We start from the raw sequence: 11,333 nt of genomic DNA on the forward strand, positions 1-11,333 counted from the left end.
TCAGAATATTTGGAGGGGACACAGTCATGTGAATACCTTGCTTTTGAGCTTCTGGCCTCCAGAACTAAAATAATAAATCCCTATTGTTTCAATCCATTAAAAAAAGTTACTAAATGAATACACAAGTATAGCAAGGTCACAGGACACATGATCAATATATAAAAAGCAAATGTATTTCTAGGTATTAGCGATTAGGAATTGAAATGGAAAAATTCTCCACTAAAGTTGCACCAAAAACATGAGATACATCTCTGTTGCCAATATAACTCTAAAAAGTATATATGTGAGATTTGTATGTTGCAGATTTCAGAACATTGATAGAAAGAATCAAAGAAGGCCAAAATAAAGCAAGCACTGCATCATCTTCATGCATTGGAAGACTCTGTATTTTCATGGTATCAGTTCTTCCCATACTGATCAATAGTATAAATGTTAACCCAGTCAAAATCCCTACAGCCTTTTTAGGTAGAAATGTACAAATTGACTCTGATGTACAAATACAGTCTCAATGAGGGCATACAGACAAGCAAAAGAACTTGAGTAACAGTTTTGAAAGAATAGCGAAGTTGGAAAATGCACTCTACTTGTATCAAAGATTTTCTTTCTTTTTTTTTTTTTTTTAAAGACTTGCTCTGGGGTCCCAACCCAAAGACAATGATCTAATTAGTCTGGGTATTGGAGTTTTTATTTTTTATTTTTTAATTTCTTTAATGTTTTTTAAATTTATTTTTAATACAGAGAGAGACAGAGCATGAGAGGAGGGAGGGGTAGAGAGAGGAGACACAGAACCGGAAGCGGGCTCCAGGCTCTGAGCTAGCTGTCAGCACAGAGCCTGACGCGGGGCTCGAACCCACGAATGTGAGATCTGACCTGAGCCGAAGTCGGAGGCTTAACCGACTGAGCCACCCAGGCACCCCGAATCAAAGATTTTCTATAAAGCATGTTAAAGTGTGTGGTGTTAGTGACAGGACAGAGACATAAGTCAGTGGAACAATAGAGACTCACCCTTACCTTTCAATTTTTTTTTATAAATTGTAAAGGCAATTAATGAAGAAAAGATAAGTATTTCAACAAATGGTATTGGAAAAATTTAGACAGCCATATGCTAAATAGAAAAAAATCTTGACATTTAGTGTCTTAGTCTTCTTGGGTTGCCCTAACAAAATACTATAAGTCAGTAGCTTAAACACAGAAATTTATGTCTCACAGTCTGGAGGCTGAAAGTCCAAATCAAGGTGGCAGAAAGTAGGTTTCATAGTGGAGCCTGGTCACCTTCTTACTGTTTGCTCGCGTGGTCTTCCCTTGAGTGCTTGCAGAGAGTGAGTGAATTTTCTGGTCTCTTCTTACGAGGACACTGACTATGGGTCAGCCCCCCCCCCTTATGACTTCATAACTAACTCCTTCTAGGCCTTATCTCCAAATACAGTCTCAATGAGGGCATACAGACAAAGAAAATATACACCTACACAAGAACATATAAGCAAATGTTTGCAGCTTTATTTCATAACCACCTCAAAATGTCAGCAGCTCAAATGTCCACAATTGGTGAATGGATAAACAAACTGTAGACTATCTGTACAATGAGATAGTACTCAGCATTCAAAAGAAACAGCCCACTGATACATTCAGCAACATGGATGAATCTCCAATGTATCATGCTGAGTTGAAAAAGTAGTACTCAAAAGCCGATACACTGTGTGATATCATTTGTCTGACATTCTGGAGAAGGCAAAAAACTGAGAAGACACATCAGTGATGGGATGGGATGGATGGGAGGAGGCTAAGGGGTCAGCTCCAAAGGGGACCAACAGAGTGACTTTGGCAGTGGTGCAGTGTGCCATGTCTCTATTGTGGTGGATACGTGGCTTTAGGCCTCTACCAAAATTCATAGAATGGGATAACTAAAAAGGGTGAATTTCATTGTATTACATTATACTGTAGTAAACCTGAGTGTTAAAAAAAAAGATAAATCCCTCTGCTCAGCACCCTCTGCAGCTTCCATCTCAGCATCTGCACCCTGCACTTCCTGTCCCTCCCCTCCCCCATGAGCCTTGCTGTCCTGACTCACTATGTAGCACACTAAGGGCTTTACGCTCCCTCATCCCTTCCTGCCTACAGGGTCTTACACACACTCCACTTTCTCATGAGACCTTTCCTGACTACTGTATCCAAAATCACTCCCTACTTGGCTTTTTTTGCACCCAACATACTGGATTGTAATTTAATGCCACTTTATTGTTGATTAATGCCACATCAAGCTGCAAGGGCAGTTCCTTCGTTTTTGTCCCATCACCTAGACCAGTACCTGGCATGTGGGTTGTTCCCTGAGTAGTTCTGAATGGGTGGAGGTGGGGGTGGATGAATGGCTGGACTACCACTGAATTCTGTCTCCGCTCCCAGGGCCTACACACACACACACACACACACACACACACACACACACACACACACCTGTCTCTAGGCAGGTTTCCAGCAGGAGGAGCTTTGATGGCCATCATGGCGGTGTTTCTTCCCATTTGGCCTTTCTCCTAGCACTGTGCTCGCCCCACTTCACCCCTACACCACACCTCTCCCTGCCTGCCCCAGCTCAGCCTGCTCCACTGAAGGGGCCATGGACAGCTCCTTACATCTTTATTCTCCTCCACACCCTTCCTCATCCTAGCTGGCATGAAGCAGCATCAGTGTGACGCAGAGTTATGGAAGGATAGTTCCTCTGTGTGGGCCAGTATGCCTCAGAAGTCCCTGGATTTACTGGTGCCACCTCATAAACATAAGTGAGGGCAGGGAATTCCCCCACCTCACTCCCTTTTCAGGTCCAACCCAGAGGCGGAGCTGGGAGGCCTGGGCCAGAGCAGCCTTGTAAGATAGTCTAGACTTATTTTTCACCTGCAGGGAAAATGGTCTTATAAGCCAGTGCACAGGGATGTGAAGGGGAGTGACCTGGGATTTATTCTTTGACCAGTCACCCATACTCCTGGTGGGGGATATACTTCTGAAAATCCAGAGAAAAGCAGGGAGAATCCTACAGTCAGAGATGCCAAAAAGGATGAGGTGTTTGAAGGTTAAACTCCACATCCATTCTTTTGGGGGGAGATTGAGGGCCCTGTGGGGACAGTCAGTGCAGCTCCAGGGGGTATGTGCTCAGTGTCATGAGGTGCCACATGGGGACTGTGCAACTTTGGCCAAGCCCTGTGTTTCTGCCTGAGTGTGTCCAGGGTCCTCATGGTGGGAGCTGTTTCTTCAGCACACTCCCCCCTGCCTTCCTCCTTTAGATTCCATCCTCTGTTTTCTCTTCTCCAGCTGACGAGATGATAGTGGGCAAAGTCTATGCAGCTCTGATGATATTTGACTTCTACGAACAGAACAAGACCACCAGAGACCAGATTGACCAGCCCACTGGAGGCCTATCCCAGGTACCAGCTTCCAAGATTTCCAAGAAGTAAATCTGAGGGGCTGGCCCTTCAGTTGTTTGACAGCAGAGGGAACCCACCCCCTTCTTGGAGATTGCACAGTGGGAAAAGGAAGATGAGAGGTTTTCACAGCGGCCTTGGCTCTCCGGCCCCAAAGTCAGAAGTCCCATACAGCCTGTATACTTCCCAATGGCTGGTCTCTTGGTGGTACTGGGGATCCCCTGACTTGGAGAGCTGATGTTCAGGAAGAGAAGACGAGGCTGAGAACAGATTCCCCCAGAGATACCACTTTTTTTCAGTGGTAAAAGAAAGAAGTTTGAAGAATACTTGAGGAGGAGGTTTGGGGAGGTAACTCCACACAGGCAGGGACGAGAGAGATTTAAACTGATAGGTCATGACTTCTTCCACTCATGACCCTGACTGGGCTGGTTTGGGGGCACCCATCTTCCCAATGTCATCCTTCAAAAATAACAACTTTCCCACACAGCCAAAATATCAGTGGCCTCATGTAGACTGTCTGTCTAGAAAGTGTCCATCTGGTGTCCAGAGCTTACAGGGACATTCACTCACCTTGGGATGGGAAGTATCTGTGCCCATGGCACCACGCTCCACTCCCCTGTCTGTTGGAGACACACAGTCCCACCCCACAGCCCTGAAATTTCAGACAGAATTCTGCTTAATCGGGGGCTCCTGCAGCCTCTGTCAGTCCACTTTGACGATGAAGTGAGATCTTTTTACCAATTTTAATTTGGATATAGTCTCCAGATTTTGTTGGTAGGGAAGCTGAGGCTGCAAGAAGTGAAATTACTTTCCTGAAGCCACTCACAGGCCAGGGTGGGAGTGAGCCTGCCTCCTGTGCAGGGCTGGGGCTCAGGCAGAAGGAGCCACAGCACCATGCTGTGGGATCAGGACAGCTTTCTGAGGACCTGCCTCTGCCTAGAGCTCTTCTTCTTCTTTGCGTTCCTTGTACAGATGGGCCCCGTGTCCCTGTTCCACCCTCTGAAGGCCACCCTGGAGCAGACGCAGCCAGCTGTGTTCTGAGGAGCCCAAGTGTTCCTTCAGCAGAAGAGCTCTGCGTCCCTCAGCAGCAGCGGGGCAGTGTGAGTATCAGACCTCCGCCTCCCAGTGGGGCCCCCTGTAGGGTGGTGCTCTGGGACAGGGAGCCCTCGTTCCATTACCCCTTTCGGGGATTGGCTCCTCTGTCCACCCTGTACCTGCCTCCCACCGAGTGGCTCACTGTGGGTGCTGCCTGAGGCCTGGTCCCGCTCTGCTGCTGGAGCTGCCTCTGTGCTGGACTCCGAAGCTCATGCTTTAAGGACGCATGTCTGCTTCAGGCTTTCCCCTCTGACCTTGAAGGCCAGCTAACACCATTAACATTTATGGGGGCGGGCCTAAAGATGGAGGTTAAGACTAGTCATGCCCTATGTGAGGGTCCTAGCCCCGCCCTATGTGAGGGTCTTGGGCCCACTCTGTGATTGGTCAATACTTTAAATGTTGTGATTGGCTCCCACCAGAAGTATCGATGTATAGTTAAAGTTACTGTCAGGGTGGGGAATGGATCACTGTCACTGTGTCGCCATTTCCTATACCGCCCTCTTCCTAAAAAAGCCTCTGCACCCCCATGTTCGGGGCTCGCTCCACGTGGATCCAGTGTGTTGGTGGAGTCTGTGAGCCTGTGCTTATATAAGCCCGTAATAAAGCCCTTTGCTTTTGAATGTGTGATTCGGCCTCCCTGGTGGTCTCTGGTTTGTTGGGGGCGATATTAAAATCTGGGTACAACATAATGGGGGCTCGTCCAGGATATCCCCCCTCCCCCGGGCTCCTGGGACCCCGACACATTGGGCCTAATCGCCAGCTGGTGAGAGCATTTTCTTGTCTGTCTGTGTCTAAGTCTTGTTTGTCTGTGTGTTTCTTTGTGCACGGGGCCTAGGCAGGAGATGGCTGAAATGACTTCCGTGGGGGCCTCAAAGGAGCCAGGCATATGCGCCGCTGAAAAGCTCGGGGCCGTGGGTGCCTGGAGACGTCTTGGACCCACAGAGGAAAGAGACAGCGGGTTGGAGTAGTCCCGCGGCACCAAGGCTGGAATTTGGGCCCGGGGTGAGGTCTGAATTCCACGGGCAAGCGTTGTTACCTGTTCGCATTCACGGAGATATGAGTGGCAATTGTGGCATCTGTTGGAGATACAGGTGTAGGTAGGGCACTCACTCGCGTTTGTGTAAGGTTTGAGGGTCCCGCGGCGCTTGCAAGGACCCCAGAGAATGCACGGGTAAGATTCAGGTGAGACATCAGGCGAGTTTATGTGAGTCCCACACACACCTGAAGGTGGATCAGGCAAAAGGTCAGGCGGGTAGGTAGCAGTCCCACATACGCCTGGAAAAGAGATTAATTCCATGGCATAACTCTGGAGCAGGTTGGAACTGATCGCACCGGCAACGACACAAGGGAGACTAGGGTTTGGTCTCCTCTTGTCAGGGTCGGGTTGATTCCATGGCTCTAGTTTGGCGATCTGGAGACAAGGGGAAGCTGGGGGAGGCTGAAAGGCTGGCCTTCTCTTGTCAGGATTTCAGAGTATACACGGGTGAGGGTAGGTTCCGTGGCTCTGAAACAGGTCGCACTAGCCGGCGGTGACGCGAGAAGACTGGGTCCCCTTGTCTATCTGTTAGGAATCCTGCTGGTGGCAGCAGTAGGGTTTCGTTTTTGTTGGAGACACTGTGTCTGTTTCTCTGTGCATCTGTTTGTCTAAGTCCTCTGCGGGAGGGAGGCAAAGTGTGAGTCCTCACCGGGATGAAGGCAAAGTGTAATTATCTGTTTGCTGTGCGCCTAAGTGTAATTTTGATTGTGACCCTGACTGATGAGGACATGGGACAATCTGCTTCAAACCCCCTAATCTTTTTTTGCAGGAACAAATGGCCAACCTTCAACGTTGGATAGCCAGAAGATGGAACCTTCAAAACCTGGTTAAAATGTTATCTTGCTCCTAGGATCATAGGGGCCAAGAAAATTACTGCCTCCTGAGAAACCAAAAGTATTGGAGCTCTTCAGTAACACTTCTGACTTCCCCTCCCGCTCTGTTTCTGTACCTACTAGGGTGTGATATGCCTCATTATCTCCTCCTAGCCTTGGGGGCTGGCTAAGAGCAAAGGCACTCCCAAGGACATCTAGGTCTTAGGAGCTGGGGAGACACTCTTGTCTTTTCTTCCCCCCCTGAAAATGGCGCCAGTAATCTGTGAGAGTCATCTGTTAGAACCTCCGGAGGTAAGCTAGTTTATCTAAATTTTAAATGTACATGTGACTTCCTGCCCCAGGGCCACACTGAGACGTCTGTCGGCCCTTCAGTAAATCTGTAAACCTCTGTTTTGTGGCCACTTCTGTACTTGTTTGTCTAGTCGTTATTGTCATTGTTTTTGGTCTTGTCTGTGGAAAGTCTATGGGAGGGAATGTAATAACCTCTGGTGTGTATGTGAGTGTGAATGTGCGGCTCGGTCTGGCTTGCCTGCCGAGTTCGAGTCTGTGGCTCCACGGGTGGGCATCCTTAAGATCCCGAAAAGCCTATGGGACTGTGCAGAGAAGGAGACCTTATTGGTCTGGCTGAGATAAAATCATACTGAAGGGGACACTGACTCTCTATGTTCCTCTGCCTTGTAGAAGTGAGGGCTTCTCCCTCATTCAATTCCCAGGTCAACAGCTAAAAGTTTAAAACTGGAAACTCTCCTTCTCTGCCCCTCTTGCTCTCCCTTCCCCCATTCTTTATTCTGTACCACCTGGGTGGGGAGAGGCCAATCTGCATAAGTTGCCTGAGGCAACAGGTTCCCCTCCCTCTGCCCTAGGTGATAAGAAACAAAAGACCGCAGAAGTAAGATTTTTGCATCAAATTTCCAGGTCAAAATTAACTAGGGAACAAAGTGTCTCACATGGGCTCAAGTTTTTGATAAATAATAGTTAATTTGGTCTGTCTCAGTTTTCATGGGTAATTGTTAAGGTTTTGCTTGATAATAAATTGAGATTAAATTCATTGGCTGTCTGACAAGATAAAAACTAAAGCACAAGCCACAACTAGTGATTGGTATATTGGTATAGGATGAGGTCTGTAGATACTTGTGCTTGTGACTCGTGGTGAAACAATTGGAGATATTTGAAACTGTTAAAAAGCTGCTTTGTACTTAATTGGTTCATAAAATTACCATCTAAGAAAAGTTTTGGTTACTAAGTCCTCAATTGGAGACTAAGTGTTCAGAGTGATGGGAATAATAAGAAAAGCAACCCTATATGCAGGAAATTGGGGATACGTAAAGAAAATATAAGAGATAAAAGTACATTTTTGTTGAGGGTAAAAGAAAGTAATTTTGTCCTAAGTGAGACTAACTGTTTGGAGAGAAATGGCTTTGGGGATATTGGGTCTCTGAACCTCACTTTTCTCATCTGTAAAAGGGTAATTCCAAATGCACATGGCTAAATGAGATCATGTATAAAATGCCTAAGTGTTTGAATAACAAGAAGTATTTGATAATAGTTCCTTTTACGGAAGTGTTCATGGGCAAGCTCCATAAGTGTTGCTAGACAGTACCGAAATGTATAAATGGTGCCTGTATATTGAGTTGGAACCTTACCATCAGACTGGAGTTCTGTAACAATATGATTTGTATTCAAGGGACCTCCTGATTTGAGGGCGGGGGCTTTTCGGTATCTGGTTGTTATCTGGGGGGTGCTCTGATGAGATGCTGACATCAACAGCAGACAATGCCCTGTAAATACTGTTAGGTGGTGGGATGCCACAGAGAGGTTCATCAGAACACGCAATTCCTGCCTCCCACAAGCTTATCACTATGTGCTCTAGGACCCAGGTGGGGGGATTTGACAGTCAGGCACAGTTATAAATACATTAGCATTGTCATTATACTGGGAACCAGGCGCCGGCTCCCATCTGCCTCACTGTGGGTTGCTGGGGGTCTGCAGTAGCCAAGGAAGGAGAATAGGACAGGAGGTTGAAGAATGAAAGGAGTCATTTGGGACTAGCTGAGGGGGACGAGGGTGCAATCCAGCTCAGTACGAGGCAGCCTGGCTTTGGTGTGAGAATGTAGACTCCTGGCCCCCCTGCCTGGATTTGAATGCTGGCTCCACCAATAACTAAATATATTCCATTGTCAGGTTATTTAATGGCTTTGGGACAAAGTTTAAAGGCAAAGGATAGTTTCAGAAGGTTCCTGTAAGGAAATCACTGAAAAGAATTTTATGTGAGGTTGAGATAAATGAAATATTAAAGGTATATTAGTATAAGGTTGAAATTCTGCTTTTCTCTTTCAAAAGACAAGTTTTTCCGTACCTTTGGTCTGCCGTTGTTAAGACTATGTAAATGAAGGGTTTCTCTTTTGTTAAGAAAACAAAAGCTTTAGGTCTTATCTTTATCAGGTCTTTGATTACTTAGTTAAAACTTCTCTGAGGTTAAAAAAGTTAGGTTTTGTTGAAGGATCCCAAAGGCAAATAAGATCTTTTATTGCCACTTTGGTTAAATAAATAGAGTTTTCAGATTTATAACAATTTGTAATCTTATTTAGGATGTGCTTTGTAACTTCCTAAGGTTTTTAACAAATTTCCCAGTGTTCAAATGGTAGAGAAGTCTTTTGACCAATTAGGCCCTTTCATTCAGGATGCCAAGTTACTTAAAAAAGCACTGTTGTACAGTAGTAAACCTTAGGTTATATTGTATGAGTAAATGCTGCAACTGCTCAAATATATGTGCATTTCCTGAAGTTTTAATGTTTTGTTATAAGATCATTACTTAACACCTTTATAATCAAAATGTTGAGTGTCACTAAATTTCTTCGTTAAAGTGCATCATAATGAACTCTTGTCAGCTCTTTAGCAATGTCCATTTTTGAAATTTTGTCACAGAACATGTTTCGTCATCAAGGGAAGTTATAAAGAGGAGTTTTGGAACAAATGCAGTATTTGACATCTTTTAGGTTAGTACTAAAATGGGTAGAAACTTCCAGAGCTAGAAGCTGAACAAGAATTAGGACCACAGGGTTAAGTGAACTGATAAAAATTATAGTTTTGTGACTCTTGTTGTTGGAAATATTGTTGGTCCTTTAATGTTTGCTTATCCAGATTAAGAAACTTTCTCTTAAGATATCTGTGAGGACAGAAATGTTATAAAGTACTTGTTTGTAATCTAGAGCATTTATCTTTTCTTTCTACTTAAACCGTCTGAAATTCAGAAACTCACAGTGAGTATTCTTTCTTTTATGGCAACTACAATTGTTTGCATAAGTTCGATAAGAATCTGTTCATTTTATAGTAGGACACCATTGGAAATACTGGTTGTTTGACCAAGGCTTTGACTGGAATATCCTATTCGAGAGTCAGTCATAGGCTCAGATATTACCTAAGGTTGACTTTATGGAACATGGAGCCATAAAGCTTCATGGAAATGTTGGCTGGATACCTTGCTCACAGAGTTCCCAGCAGCCTCCCCAGGTGAGTAAAGAAGGTCACTTCCTGGCAGGTGTAGGGACCTCAGCATAACTTGGGAACCTCGGGAAGAGGAATTGGCCCAATTTAACAGGTATTGCAGGCTTGTCTGATGAAAAGTGCTGGCTTGGCTTGGCTTCTGGCCCAGAGTGTCTACTGTTAAACCCAAGTTTCCAATATTGCCCCCCAAAACCAGAGACTACCAGGAAGACTGAGTCACCCATGCAAAAGCAAAGGGCGGTTTTATTACAGGCTTAGGCCGGTCTAGCCTAAACTCAGGCTCACAGACTTTACCGGCACGGTGGATCCCTGCTGAGAGCCCCGAATAAAGGCGGGGTAGGGCCTTTAATGGGCTTGGGAAGGGGGAGTTACTGGAAATTGTGACACAGGTACAGTGGTCCAATCATTAGTATACAATATTATTGACAGCAGGCTTATCCAATTATAACATTTAGAGTGTTAACCAATTACAGAATGGACCCAGGACCCTCACATAGAGTGTAACTAACCTTCTAGGCCTGCCCTTAGAAATGTTAAGGGTATTAGCTGGCCTTTCCTGATTGGGTGTTACAAGGGTGATCCCTCCTGCCTTGGGCAATGTGTGCCCTTTTATTGTCTAATGATTCTGCATCTTTCCAGCTACTAAAAGTTCAACCTGGAGATATTATAAAAGTGTAAGGACTCAGGTCTGAAACAAACTGACTCTAATCATTAGACAATAGAAGGTGTGCCTGTTCACGTTCTGCACTGGGCTCCCACGGTCTTGGAGCTTGAGCCTGGTGTCAGGCTCTTCCGGTTTGAGAGATCGAACCTGACGTTCAGCTCCCACAGTGTGCCTGTTCCAGCCCTACGTGGGGTCCCATGCTCTCTGATTTGGAGCCCCATGTCGGGCTCCCCTTTTGTGCCAATTCGAGCCCTATTTGGGCTTAGTGCTGCCTGCTTGGAACTTTGAGCCTGCCTCACAACCTGTGTTTCCCTCTCTGCCCCTTCCCCACGTGTGTTCTTTCTCTTTCAGTTTCTCTCTTTCAATAATCATAAAATAAATTTAAATCAGCCATTTCTGGATGGTGGCCAGGAGGGGGCGCTGCCTCCACAGACCAGTTAGGCCAGCGTGTCCTGCACTACCGCCACCGCCTGCAGGGGGCGCCGGAGCGCCGATCCCTGACTCCAGCGCCCGCAGGCGCACTCATTCTGCCTCGGGCATTAAGAGTAGCTCTCCTTCCTCTGGACCAGCTGTGGGGGATAAGGGAGGAGGTGCGGCCGCAGCCACAGGGACCAGAACCGGGTCTCCCCAGGACCCGCTGTGGAGGCTTCGGGGGAACACAGAGCAGCGGTCACAGAGACAGGAACCGGGTCTCCTCAGGACCCCCTATGAAAGCTGCTAGAGGATGTGTGGCCGCCTCCATGCTGGAAGGAGTCCCGCCTCCTCAGGACCCGCTGTGGAGGATTCGGGAG

The 11,333-nt window shown here is 46.4% G+C and overlaps 1 long non-coding RNA gene across 1 annotated transcript; it reads left to right on the forward strand.

Annotated features, from left to right (window-relative positions):
* Positions 1 to 3,278: 3,278 nt before the first annotated feature.
* LOC115284624 lies at positions 3,279 to 6,763 on the forward strand. Its single transcript, XR_003905291.1, has 3 exons — positions 3,279 to 3,413; positions 4,383 to 4,510; positions 6,311 to 6,763. It is a non-coding gene; the product is annotated as an uncharacterized LOC115284624 (long non-coding RNA).
* Positions 6,764 to 11,333: the final 4,570 nt, after the last annotated feature.

The sequence above is a fragment of the Suricata suricatta genome, unplaced genomic scaffold (genome assembly GCF_006229205.1).
Source record: "Suricata suricatta isolate VVHF042 unplaced genomic scaffold, meerkat_22Aug2017_6uvM2_HiC HiC_scaffold_128, whole genome shotgun sequence".
NCBI classification, from domain to species: Eukaryota; Metazoa; Chordata; class Mammalia; order Carnivora; family Herpestidae; genus Suricata; species Suricata suricatta.